Raw genomic sequence first — 12,940 nt, forward strand, 5'->3', positions numbered from 1 at the left:
CTTTTATATGCTCTGGCCATGGAGCCCCTGGCCATAGCGATTAGGAGTGACCCGGAAGTTACGGGATTACGGTGTGGTGAGTGTGATTTTAAACTGTCCCTATTCGCAGATGATATACTCTGTTATCTGACTAACATTCATAGATCCCTTCCGAGGCTGTTTGACCTTATACGCTCCTTTGGCTCCTTTTCGGGGCTGAGAATAAATGCGTCCAAATCAAGCATCATGCCCATGGGCCCGGGAGAACGAGATATCGGAAACAATACCGATATTCTGGGGGTTAGAATCGAGCGAGAATCCACAGTTTACCTGGGCACCTGTATTCCCAGAGATCTGTCACATATATACCAGAGCAACTTTCCTGATATTCTCGCCCGGGTTAGTAGGGATCTCAAGAGATGGGCTCCCCTCACACTCTCCTGGATCGGACGCATGGTTACAGTGAAAATGAATATACTACCTCGCCTTCTCTATCTCTTCTCCGCCCTTCCCATTGTGATACCCGAGGCCTTCTTTGACGTGCTCCAGTCTCGTGTCCTACAATTTATCTGGAATGGCAAAAGACCCAGGGTTAAAACCTCCACTCTGACCCTCCCAAAATCCCAGGGTGGCTTTGGACTCCCCGACTTTAGACTCTACTACAAAGCAGCTCAGCTTAGGGTAATGTTGGAGCATATGAGGGACGACATGCGCACGTATTGGACCTACATTGAAGACAACCACGCTCACCCGAAAAAGGTCAGGGACTACCTATGGGCCTCTCCCAGGTCCCTCCCCCCACAGCTCAGGACACATCCCACTCTTGCAGTCCTCTGGTCGCTGTGGAAACCCAGTAAAGCTAATAAATTGTTGACTTCGTGGCCCTCTCCACTGACATCGCTCTGGGGCCCACCCATTGACCTGGGCAGGAGGGGCTTCCGAGACACCCAGGCTTGGTCCGACATGGGCCTGGAAAGAATCTCCCAACTCACACGGGAAGAAGGCTTCATCGAATACGATAGCTTGAAGGAGGCCCTGATGGATAGGCCCCCCACGGTTTTTGAATTTCTGAGGCTCAAAGGGATACTCACCCAGCCACTGTGGTCCGGACGCCTTAGTCGCCCCCTCACCCCTCTCGAACCTATTCTGGCCAAGAGTACATCGCGTAAAGGTTTGTTGGCTAAATTCTACAGTGTACTGAATACGGCGGACCTAGAGGGTAGACAACCCTTCAAGCGCATATGGGAAGAGAGGATGGGAATGTCAATAGATGACCACACTTGGAGGGCGGTTTTTAAGTGTATTTTCACGGGTTCCCTATATACAGCAGCCATGGAACATAACTTTAAAATCCTACACTCTTGGCATCGCCCCCCAGCTTTGTTGTCAAGGATGTACCGGGATGTTTCCCCTTTCTGCCCCAGGGGGTGCCACCAACGGGGAACCTGGTTTCACATGTGGTGGAACTGCCCGTCCATACAGGTTTATTGGACGGAACTACTTAGCTGGATTAAGGATATTGAGGGTTATGGTCCATCGCTGCACCCATTGGAAATCCTACTGGGCTCCCCCATGCCGGAGTCGGAAGTGAATGCGTTCCCTAAAGTCATTGGTGCTATGTTACGGGCAGGAAGGCTGGCACTCGCACAAAAATGGAAGAGTGGCCTGGCCCCTTCCAAAGAGGAGTGGCTATGCAAACTTAGGGCGATTTTCAGCTACGAAAAACTTACTGCATTAGCAAATGACACTATGTCTGACTTTACACAAGAATGGACAGCAGTGCTGCTGCACGACGACTGTACCTCTATGCGTTTATAATAGAGGGATTGTACAAAGGCTTACTCTACACAGGGTCTCATGCCCCTTGGAGGCCGAGTCTGACCCTGGCCTATCTTTTTCTTGGTACTACCCCACTGTTTCAAGGAACATGTTTTACTACCAAGTGCTACGCAAGTGTACTCCCTTATGCTTAAAGTAGTTGCATCTTCTCTAAACCTGGCATGCTCATCGCTTGGGGGGAGGGAGCGGGAGGGGGGAATTGGGATTGGGAGTTAAGATAATGGGGGTTTAAATCAGAAAATGTTACCGACAATGTGATTTCTTTTGCATTAATTGCTGGTTGAAAGGGCCGCGAGGTCCACTTTGCTATGTCCATTGTCAATAAAAACATATTTAAAAAAAAAAAAAAACTACTGGACGGATTTTCACCAAATTTGCAAAAGCACGCTTTTGGGGCCAAGCCACTGCTCCTGGTCCAAATTTGGTGAAAATCCGTCCAGCGGTTTGGGCTGTAGACACGAGCAAAACATTTTTACCATTCAGTCTATGGGAAAAATAACGTTTTGGGACCCCCCTAGAACTTTGCCCCCCCTGGACGAATCCTCACCAAACTTTGCAAACAAAAGAATTCAGAGTGCGCCATATACTTTTTTTGCAAAGTTTGGTGAGGATTCGTCCAGGGGGAGCGAAGTTATAAGCCGCCCAAAAAGTGCTCTTCCTATGGAAACACCAACTTAACCATAACTACATGGCCACTACTGTGGCCATGTAATATATATATATATATATATATATATATATATATATATATATATATATATATATATATATATATATATGAAAGTGTTATTGTTCCCACATGTAAAAGGTAAATGCTACAAAGTTTGGCAATTCCAATGAATAAATAACCGATATATAGGTTAAGGTGCACTGCGGCTTAAGCACAGCAAAACCATGAAATTAGGCAAGTGTTGTAAGTTATATATATGTATAATAAAAACAAACAATGTGAGGACAAGGTAGATGGATCAGTTCTTGGGCTAGCTAAGAAGGACCTGTTGTAAACACTTTGGAATGAGAACGAACAGAAGGTAATTAAATGTACCTTGCAGAAGAGATATGCTATACAGAAAGAGGCTTCGGAACTATACCAAAATATAGAATCCATTTCCCTATACCAATCTATAGGAGCCTCTGTTTTTAAGATTAAAGTGAAACCTTTTTCTAACTTTGAAGCATGTTGGTCCATATAGAAATATATCCGAAGCAAAACGAAAATCGAGTATGCGGATATGTTGGTGTATTGGAAACAACTAAACATCTAATTATATATTGCCTTCCCCTTCAAGGATAAAGTGGCGAAGTTTTCACGAGATATGTTTATGACCCTGTGTTTATTTGTACAGAATATATTTGGAATTGATTGATCTTTGGAAAACAATTTTAACTATCAATAAGCTTAACTCCATTTTGTAAGTACATTTCAAAAACATATTTGAGAAGATTATGTAAATGTTAATACTTGCTGTATAGTCTTTTGCACTGTGACCACATCTTGGTTTTTATCTTTTTTTGTAAATGTATTCCTTATTGTTTTTAACTTTCTCATATGTGTAAGGTTTGCAGTAAACCATATCACAATAAAAAAGAAGTGTTGTTGTTCCTATGGCTAAAAAGTAAATGCAACAATGGAGTACATTCAACTATTTCCCCAATACCAACAAAGTCAAGAAAGTGTGTTGAAGAAGTGGTGCAGTGCGAGTTTAGGTTTTATGCAGAGGTATGGATTTTGTATTACGTAATATGAGCATTTTGAGTAAAGCTGACATTTACAACCCTTGAAAACGTTACTTTTAGTTTTTAAAAGGCACTAACCTTAACTTCTTGGAAAACTTTTTTTATTTTTTTAAATGCCTTCTTTTTCACGAGTATGTGATTTGTTAGGTTTTTTTCATGCAGATTTTGTGGCAATGCACGAACTGTATTTTTTTCTGGTAACACCGGTTGCTGGCTGCTCTTGTGCATGCATGTTCTGTTGTCAACAATGTTTGTGTCTGTGTGTATGTATTTCATATGCGATTTGTATGCCTGAGCCAAACTAGTTAGTTACATGCCATATATCTTGCCATATGCACGCCTTTTCTGTTAGTTGGTCCACATCGTTGTGTGGGCCGGCTGCCGTTGCTGCCTTGGCGCAAACCATCCAGGACATGACGTCAGGGGAAGGGGAGGGACGAGGGGAACGGTACGGCAGTTGCCGCCTGTAAGTTAATAAAGGAGGTTGGGTTCTGACCCCGGCTCCCGCGTATCATTGGCAGAGAAGCCGGTGCACCCGTGAGTCCCCAGGCGGGGACCTAACAATGGCGACGAGCGGTCAAGAGACCCACCAGTGCCGTGTCGAGGTCTGCAGCCGAGCAGTCTAGCGCGTCGGCGCGCCTCGGACACGTCCGCAGCTGGCAAGCTGTGCACCACCTCAGGTTCACGAGGCACCACGGAGCGGCACATAACAGCACGCAGCTATTGGGAGGGGCGCAGGAGACTCGCACCTGCTCCCCAGTGCGGAGACAAGCGCCCGCTTCCCAGCGCGGCTGAGCACTGCAGGAAGGCACGAGCAGCTGAGGGAGCTGCAGGCCACGAAGGCCGTGCACGGACCCAGGGGGAATCGAAGGCATCACACGGGTAAGCACCGCCCACGCCTAGCGCTTATCGCGTGCTCCGCCCAGCATAAGGAGCCTGCCGCTCATAAGGCATGTGCAGCTCACCCCACGTGCGGCCCAACAAGCAGAGGACCGGCAAGGACAGAGCAGGAGGCCGAAGCCCCGGCCCATCAAAGGCAGGGAGGAGAGAATACGAAGAATTAAACACATAACTCGCTCCCTCCGAACGAGGGAAACATACCGAAGCACGCCTTGAGAGGCAGCAACCACCCACCACTCGAAAACAGGGTCTCAGGACACCAGCCATAATGTCAGCCTCAGCAAGCACCACAGCCTCATCATTAGGAGAGGCGGGCTCAGCAGCAGCATCGTCAGGAGGAGCTGATGCCACCCAAGGCATCAACCAGCCCACACAAAATGAAGGGGGCGCGTCACAAGTCATGCACATGCCAAATCCCTTTGAAATACAGGACACCTCAAACCTAGGACCCCGCTGGACCATATGGCTCCAGGATTTCAAATTCTACGCTGTGCCATAGGTTTAACGGATGATACAAGACAAAAAAATACACTATTCATGGCAGTGGGACCGGCAGTGAGAGACATTGCGGGTGAATTGCTTAATGTAGACACCGTCACATATGGAGAACTTCATGCCAAATTGTCAGACTATTTCGCACCACACACGAATGTTGATTATGAACGCCACATATTTCACACGACCAGACAAGAAAAGGGAGAGTCCATAGACAATTTCGTAATGCGCCTTTGCATTAAATTGAAACACTGCGAATTCCATAAATATTCCAATGAAGAAGCGCTCAGATCGCAAGTGATCGCAGGGTGCCTCTCACAACCATTCCGCAAACAACTCGTACAAAAGCAGAGGTCCTGCAAGAAATCCTAGCACTGGCCCGCATGGAAGCCGCAGTTGACTCACAACTGGACAACCTAGGCAAAGTGTCCTTACAACATGTCGAAAACACTGAAACAGTCAACAAACTGTGCTCGAACCCTACTCAAGCAGGAAAATGCCCTGAGGCCACATGCTACAAATGCGGGTACGAATACCCCCATGCGGGGGAATGCCCGGCCACAGGACAGCAATGCGCCGCATGTGGGGGCATGGATCACTACAGCACCAGCACACACACCAGGCAAACCCCGAACTCAGGACAGGCACAGATACATCCGCCAGAGCTCACCCAGGTCCAGAGGGGAGAGCGACCGAAAACCCACGAGAAGAGAAGACATCGATCGGAAAAGCTGCTACACTCGGGAGGACAGACGCTCATCTGGAGACACAAGACGTTCACACAGAAGGCATTTTGTAAGATACATTGAGACACGGTCCCCCACCAGCAGCGACACCCCATCATCAGAGGAAGATCAAAGGAAGAAGGGCTATGTGTGGGCCATAAACGACAACACCGCAGCTACTCAACACAGCCCTGTACTGATGCTACATGTGAACGACGCCCCGCTAAAATTTCTAATAGATACCGGAGCGCGGTCAATATCATCAGCGAACAAGCGTATGAATCGCTTGCACCAACTCCAAAAATCAAGAAAGCCGTGGTGGACATTTACCCCTATGGCTCCATGACACCTTTGCCGTGCAAAGGCACGATCACGGCTTGGTGAACTCATAAACAACACACAGCAAGGATCCCTCTGCACATCCTAAAAACCGAAGCCAACAGCGGGTGCATTCTAAGTTTCAGAACAGCAGTAGACATTGAACTGGTACACATCTTATACCAGCTGATGGCTCATAAATATTTCGCCAAACCAGAAGCGATTGAACAAACTTTCCCGAAATTATTCACCGGCGTCAGAAAACTAAAGAACAGGAAGGTACACCTTCACATAAATCCACTCGTCGAACCCGTGGCCCAACATTACCGAGGAATGCCGTTCAATATTCAAAGGCAGGTTGAAGAGGAACTCGACAAACTAATCAAAATGAACGTAATTGAACCCGTATCGGGACCCACACCCTAGGTGTCACCCATCGTCCCTGTCCTCAAGAAGTCACCGGATGGATCCATACGCCTGTGTGTCGACATGCGCAGAGCCAACATCGACATTGAGAGAGAGAGGCACCAGGCACCCAGGATCACGGACATGATCCATCTCCTCCACGGAGCAAAAATGTTCTCAAAGCTAGATTTGACGAAAGGTTACCACCAAATTGAAATCGCGCCTGAATCTCGATATATCACCACTTTTGTAACCCACCTTGGCCTTTTTCATTACAAAAGACTCCGTTTTGGCATCTCCTCTGCTGCTGACATTTTTCAAGAGGAGATTCATAGAGTGATTCAACATGTCCCAAACTGTTTGAACTATTCAGACGATGTTCTAGTATACGGCAAAACACAAGAGGAACACGACACCTCACTACACAGAGTGTGTCAGGCATTGGAGGAAGCAGGTCTAACGCTAAGCAAAGCAAAATGTGAGTTTTTTTCGAAGGGATCACTAAGATTCTTTGGCCACATTTTCTCGGACAAAGGAATGAGGCCAGATCCGGAAAAAGTCAAGGCACTCCATTCAGCCCCCCCCCCGTAAACACGACGGACCTGCGCTCATTTCTGGGCTTGGCCAGTTACTGCTCCAGATACCTGAAGGACTACGCCACCGTGAGCAACCCATTACGCCTGCTCACGTGCAAGGACACACCATTCATATGGTCAAAGGAGTGCCAAAAGGCATTCAAAGCGATCCGAAGTGCCATATCGCAGGCGGAAGACATGGTATACTTTGACGCCAGCTGAGACACTGAAATAATTGTGGACGCCAGCCCCATAGGACTTGGTGCCATACTTACCCAAAAGGACCCAGAAGAGCCACGCAACATTCACATAGTGGCGTATGCGAGCAGAAGCCTGACGGCCACGGAACAGGCATACTCGCAAGCGGAAAAAGAAAGCCTGGCAGTAGTATGGGCCTGCGAGTATTTTCATCTGTTTCTGTTAGGTAAGGAATTCACGATAGTCACCGATCACCAGGCACGGCTCACCATCTACGGTAACCCCAAAGCCAGGATGCCGCCAAGAATAGCCAGATGGGGCCTGCGGTTACAAGACTATAAAATCACAGTAAAGCACCAACCGGGGAAAGAGGAAAACCCTGCGGACTACCTTTCCTGTCATCCTACGGCCTCAACCGCGTCTCAACCATCCATCGCAGACGCATACATAAACTATGTCATACACCACCTACAACCGCTGCCAGTCGGATGGGCAGAACTGTCGGTGCAGTCGGAATTAGACCCAGCACTCCGAATCGCAAGGCACTGCCTGCAGACAAACAAGAAGACCCTCATGAGACAGCAAGCAAGAGCAGAAACGGACATGACACGGGAAGACGTCAAGTGGCTCGACCAAGTCCGAGAGGAATTAACAGTGGTAGAGGACAATGTACTGCTAAAAGGCTGCAAAGAGGTCGTCCCAGGAACTCTCTGGGAAAGGACAGTACACCTGGCCCACGAAGGACACCGAGGGGTGGCTGCCACGAAGCGCCTTCTCCGACAAAAGGTGTGGTTCCCACAGCTTGAACGCCATTTTCATTTCACAGAAAATGCCATTCCACTTTTGCACAGGTTTTGTGTTTTCTGTGTGTTGCGCGCCTGCCCACGTTGTGTGTTGTCGTTAGTGGCAATACATTTATGTTTTTCACGTCTCCTTCTATACACTTTGCTGTGCTTTCTGTCCGGTTTGGACATGTCTGAACAAAAGTCAGGCTTACCATTGCTGTATGTTTGTGAATTTCATCTCTGTACATGTTTGTGTGTTTTTCGTCCCATATGTGCATGCAGTAGAGACAGTCCGAGGCGCCAAGGGGGGCACAATTCATGTTCCATTTCCGTTGGAAGCGATGAATAATGTTTTATTTTACTTGAGTGATGTAAATATTTGCCGCACATATGCAATTGAGACCAAGCGTAACAATGTAGCATGTACCATCGTGGGAGGTAGGGGGGGGGCGTGGGGCTCGCGGAGGTTCTCCCCTGTGAAAGGTTTTTGAAAAATTGGTTATAATGATGCATTACACATCACACATTTTGTGAAAAATTGGGTAAAAATCCAGTTTACAATCGGTTTTGTAGGGTAATTCATCAAAAAATTTGAAAAAAGAGACGCAGGTCACCAACTGTGCAGAGGAACATTTTCCAACACATTTTCATGATGACTATCCCAACAATTTATGTCAGTATAAAACATATTTTTATGCTGGCTGTGGTCATACATTTCAATGCTGGCTGCACCAACATATGGTGTTCCCATAAAAGCACATACACATGTTTTCTCTGTGTATAATGCCAGTAATGATACTATAAGAAAACATGTCAACACTGGCTCTGCCAATGTATGATAGTATCCCCACATAAGATTATATTTCTATTGGCTTTGCCTTTACATTTTCCATGCCATAATAATAAATGTGCCCAAACTGGATGCACAACGTAGGCCAATCTAGACAAGTAATAGCACTTATCATGTTTGCTTAACCCGAGGGATGCAATATGATAGATGCCCAGTAGAAAATGCTGGTGTTGCTGCACCATGCCCACCCCTCTATCCCCCGGTAACCAAAATCATCTCCCTGGCCTAGCATAAAAAACACATGCGTACACACATTCACACAACATTCAATTTCTCATTAACACGCAGAATTCACTCACTCACCTCACACACACCCATAGATCATACATTCACGCATTCAAACACACATTACATAATTATAATTCATTAAAAAATCATTTTATCTACATCTCTGGTCAGGACTGTGATCTGCTCCACCGCACTCTGCTATGCTGCAGGACTACATCATGCACATTCAAACATGCTGTTCCCCAGCTTGCATCCCCAACGGGCCATACAATGCTAGGAAACCAAAATGCCTCTGCACTTGCATGGCCCATTTGATATACAGGTTAGGAACTAAACCGTTGTCATGGGCGCTACTCCTGAGGGGCCAGGACTGGCCCAGCGCCCTCGGAAGCAGACCCGTCTTCCACTACTCCGGACCCAGCAGACCCCTACAGGGGCCCTTTGGAACGTGTCCTGGCGCCTTTGGCACCAGGCTCATGAAGGGTTTCAGTCCCGGCGCCATAGGCGCCGGGCTCATATTGATAAACAGTGTAATAATGCTTGGGTGGACTTACCTGAGGCAGACCATGCTGCATATTTACCCAGAACAATCCAGTCTGGTTGAAGTCCCCAGCCATCAGGGCTGGGAGGAACTATTCCCTCCATTCAGGAACTTTTTTCTTACCTGGGTGGAACCAGTGGAAGAACACACACTGGAAGCACTTCTCTGCTATTTAAACCACGCCCGAGGAAAAACACGTGCTTCGTGTTATTCTGCAGCAGCAGCAGGACGCTCACCGAGTCGGCTCCTGCATTCCAGGTCCAGAGTCATCTTTGAGCTTCCGCGCAGCAATCTGTGGAAGAAGAAAGACACAGAACAATACTTACCAGATCCCGGAATCCAGTCACCGGCAAAACCTGCAAAGAATAAACATAAGGTTAGAAAAGTGCAACTCGCTCGCAGCCGCGCCCGCTTACCTGATCCATCCGTGATTGCAACGGAGCTAACCGTGGCCTTCTCTTCGGCAGCTTCTCTGCACCTGAAAGGCAAAGGACATAATTAAAAAGGGGTTCGGGTGAAGGCAGTCGCATTCATCTTAACTTACCAGTTTTTGCACGCACAGAAGCGGCCGCATCAACCGCAGCACCCCGGCACCTGAAAACTAGAAAAAGGACATTATTAGAGGTGCCATTAAAAGCGGCCAACGATCATTATACTTAAGTGCATCGGCACGTGCAGTGGCAACGGATATAAAGCCCGCTGCATCCCGGCACCTGAAAACTAGAAAAAGGACATTATTAGAGGTGCCATTAAAAGCGGCCAACGAACATTATACTTACGTGCATCGGCACGTGCAGCGGCAACGGAAAACTACGCCCACAGCATCCCGAGGCCTGAAACAAAGGAAAAGGGACATTATTAAGGTGCCCATCTTTTAAAGCCTAAAGACTAGAGTATACTTACAGGCATCCGCTCGTGCAGTAACGGCGGCATCGCTCTTCGGCATCCCAGCACCAGTGCCACAACTAAGGCCGCAAAAGACTTGAGCCTCAACACTGAACTCATCCAGTGACGTAACTGGAATCCACGCACCCCTGCACCAGACGCAGGATGGAGAGCTCAGCATTTATACGCCTAAGGTGAGAGCTCGCCGAGACAAGTAGAAAGCTAGGCTGTGGGAGAAACTGGCGATTGGTGGGAGAAGGAATCCCATCAAACGGTGATTAACCCTTTTTCTTCCACCTGCAGAAAACTTACCCTGCAAGTCAAACATTCGATAAGAGGAAGCCCAGTCCTGAGAGTCGTCCGAGCTCTATGCTTCTCATTTGAAGAAACGATAGCAGCCCAGCCGGGATCAGCGCCTCCGTGGGAATCAGGTGAGCATTACAGAACGCGAAGCCCACCAATAAGCTCCTACCCAGGCGATATGGAAACTTCCGACACAGACCAACTGGCCCAGTTATTAGGGGAATTAAGAGCTGAAGTTCATGCTGCCCGCCAGGAAACGAACGCCCTTAGGAGGGAATTGATAATATCAAAAGAACGAACTGATGATCTCGCCAGACAGTTATTACAGACACAAGCGGGGCAAACCCCGCTACCTAATTCAGGAGGGACCTATATCCCAGCGGCTTCAGCCAATCCTGTTCAAATCAACCTACCCGGAAATGTGCCATTGGCACCGCCTGAACGCTTCTCTGGTGACCCTAAAAGGTTTGCGGTGTTTATAAATCAATGCCGATTGCACTTTCTTTGTAGACCTGCAGCCCTTCCGACTGACCAGACTAAGGTAGCCTTTGTGCTTTCATATCTTAGCGGCAGTGCCGCTGATTGGTCGATCCCTCTGGTTACACAGGATGACCCGATCCTTTGTGATTTCCCGACCTTCCAGGCAAATATGGAAAGACTTTTTGCAAGGCATTCCCAGGGGCAGGCCCTGGACAACTAACTCCTTTCCCTACGACAGGGCAATCAAGATCTTTTGGCCTACATTGCATCATTCAATAGGCTAATCGTGGAAACCAGATGGCCTGAGGACAAAAGAATCACGCTTTTTCACAGGGGTTTGCGTGGCGAACTCAAAGACGTCCTTGCCCAGGTAGTGAATCCTCCTCAGGATTGTTCAGAGTACATTGATTTGGTGGTCCAATTGGATCACAGACTACAAAACAGAAAGGTGGATCGATCCAGGTTTGAAACACGAGTGTTCCCTAAGCCTCAAAGTCACACCAAAGGAGTTGAAGCCGTCAAACCTATGCAAATTGGGGTTGTAAAGGGTCCCCTAACCCAGAAGGAACGTGACAGGAGACGACAAATGCAACTATGTCTCTATTGTGGAAATTCAGGACATCTTCTTCGAGATTGCCCGGTGAAACCACCTAAGAAGACAGTGGGAGCTTCTGATAAGAGTTCTGAAAAGCCTGAGCCGGGAAACGACCTCGCCCGACAAGTGTAGTGGTCTGCTTGCTGAGCGTAAAAACCAGTTCTTTGACCTCGCACTTCATAATGCCAATGGTCCTCGTAAACCCAGAGCAACCGGATCATTTGCATGCAATTAAGGCATACATTGATAGCAGAGCAGTTGGAAATTATGTGGACCGCGAATTGTCTTCCAGGATGAACTTACCTCTTTGTCCAAAGGTGGTTAAAGACGTCATTACCACGGTGAATGGGAAGGAAATCGCCTCCGGACCAGTGACCCATACCACTGCTGAAGTGACGATACTAGGCCAAGACGGGCATCAGGAGGTAATTGTGTTCGACGTGATCAAGGCTCCTCAATTCCAAGTAATTCTAGGGATTCCTTGGTTGGAGAAACACAATCCTCAGATTGATTGGCGAGCAAAGACGATAAAGTTCCCAGAGTGCACACCAACTTGTTATCCACGACCCAACATTGGCCTAGCGTCAGTAACGGCTGACGGTCCACAATTACCTCTAGAGTATTGAGAGTTCCAAGATGTTTTTCAAAAGGAACAGGCTAACACCTTGCCACCCACAGATCATACGATTGTCAGATAGATTTGCTACCCGGTGCAACTTCCCCTTGCAGTAGGATTTACGCCCTTACCGAGCCTGAGAACCTTCATCTGCGACAGTATTTAGACCAGTACCTGGCCAATGGCTTTATCCGTCCGTCGAAGTCCCCTGCATCCTCGGCTCTGTTCTTCGTACCAAAAAAAGAAGGTGACCTCAGAACCTGTATAGATTATCGTGCTCTGAACCAGATAACAGTAAAAAACCGGTACCCCTTACCTCTGATCCCGGAACTCCTTGACCAGGTTAAAAACGCCTGTATTTATACTAAGCTTGATCTCCGGGGAGCTTATCACTTGGTACGGGTCAAGGAAGGAGATGAATGGAAGACGGCCTTTCGCACTAAGTATGGGCTATTTGAATACCAAGTGATGCCCTTTGGACTATGC

The sequence above is a fragment of the Ambystoma mexicanum genome, chromosome 4q (genome assembly GCF_040938575.1).
Source record: "Ambystoma mexicanum isolate Mex_15411 chromosome 4q, UKY_AmexF1_1, whole genome shotgun sequence".
Classification (NCBI taxonomy): domain Eukaryota; kingdom Metazoa; phylum Chordata; class Amphibia; order Caudata; family Ambystomatidae; genus Ambystoma; species Ambystoma mexicanum.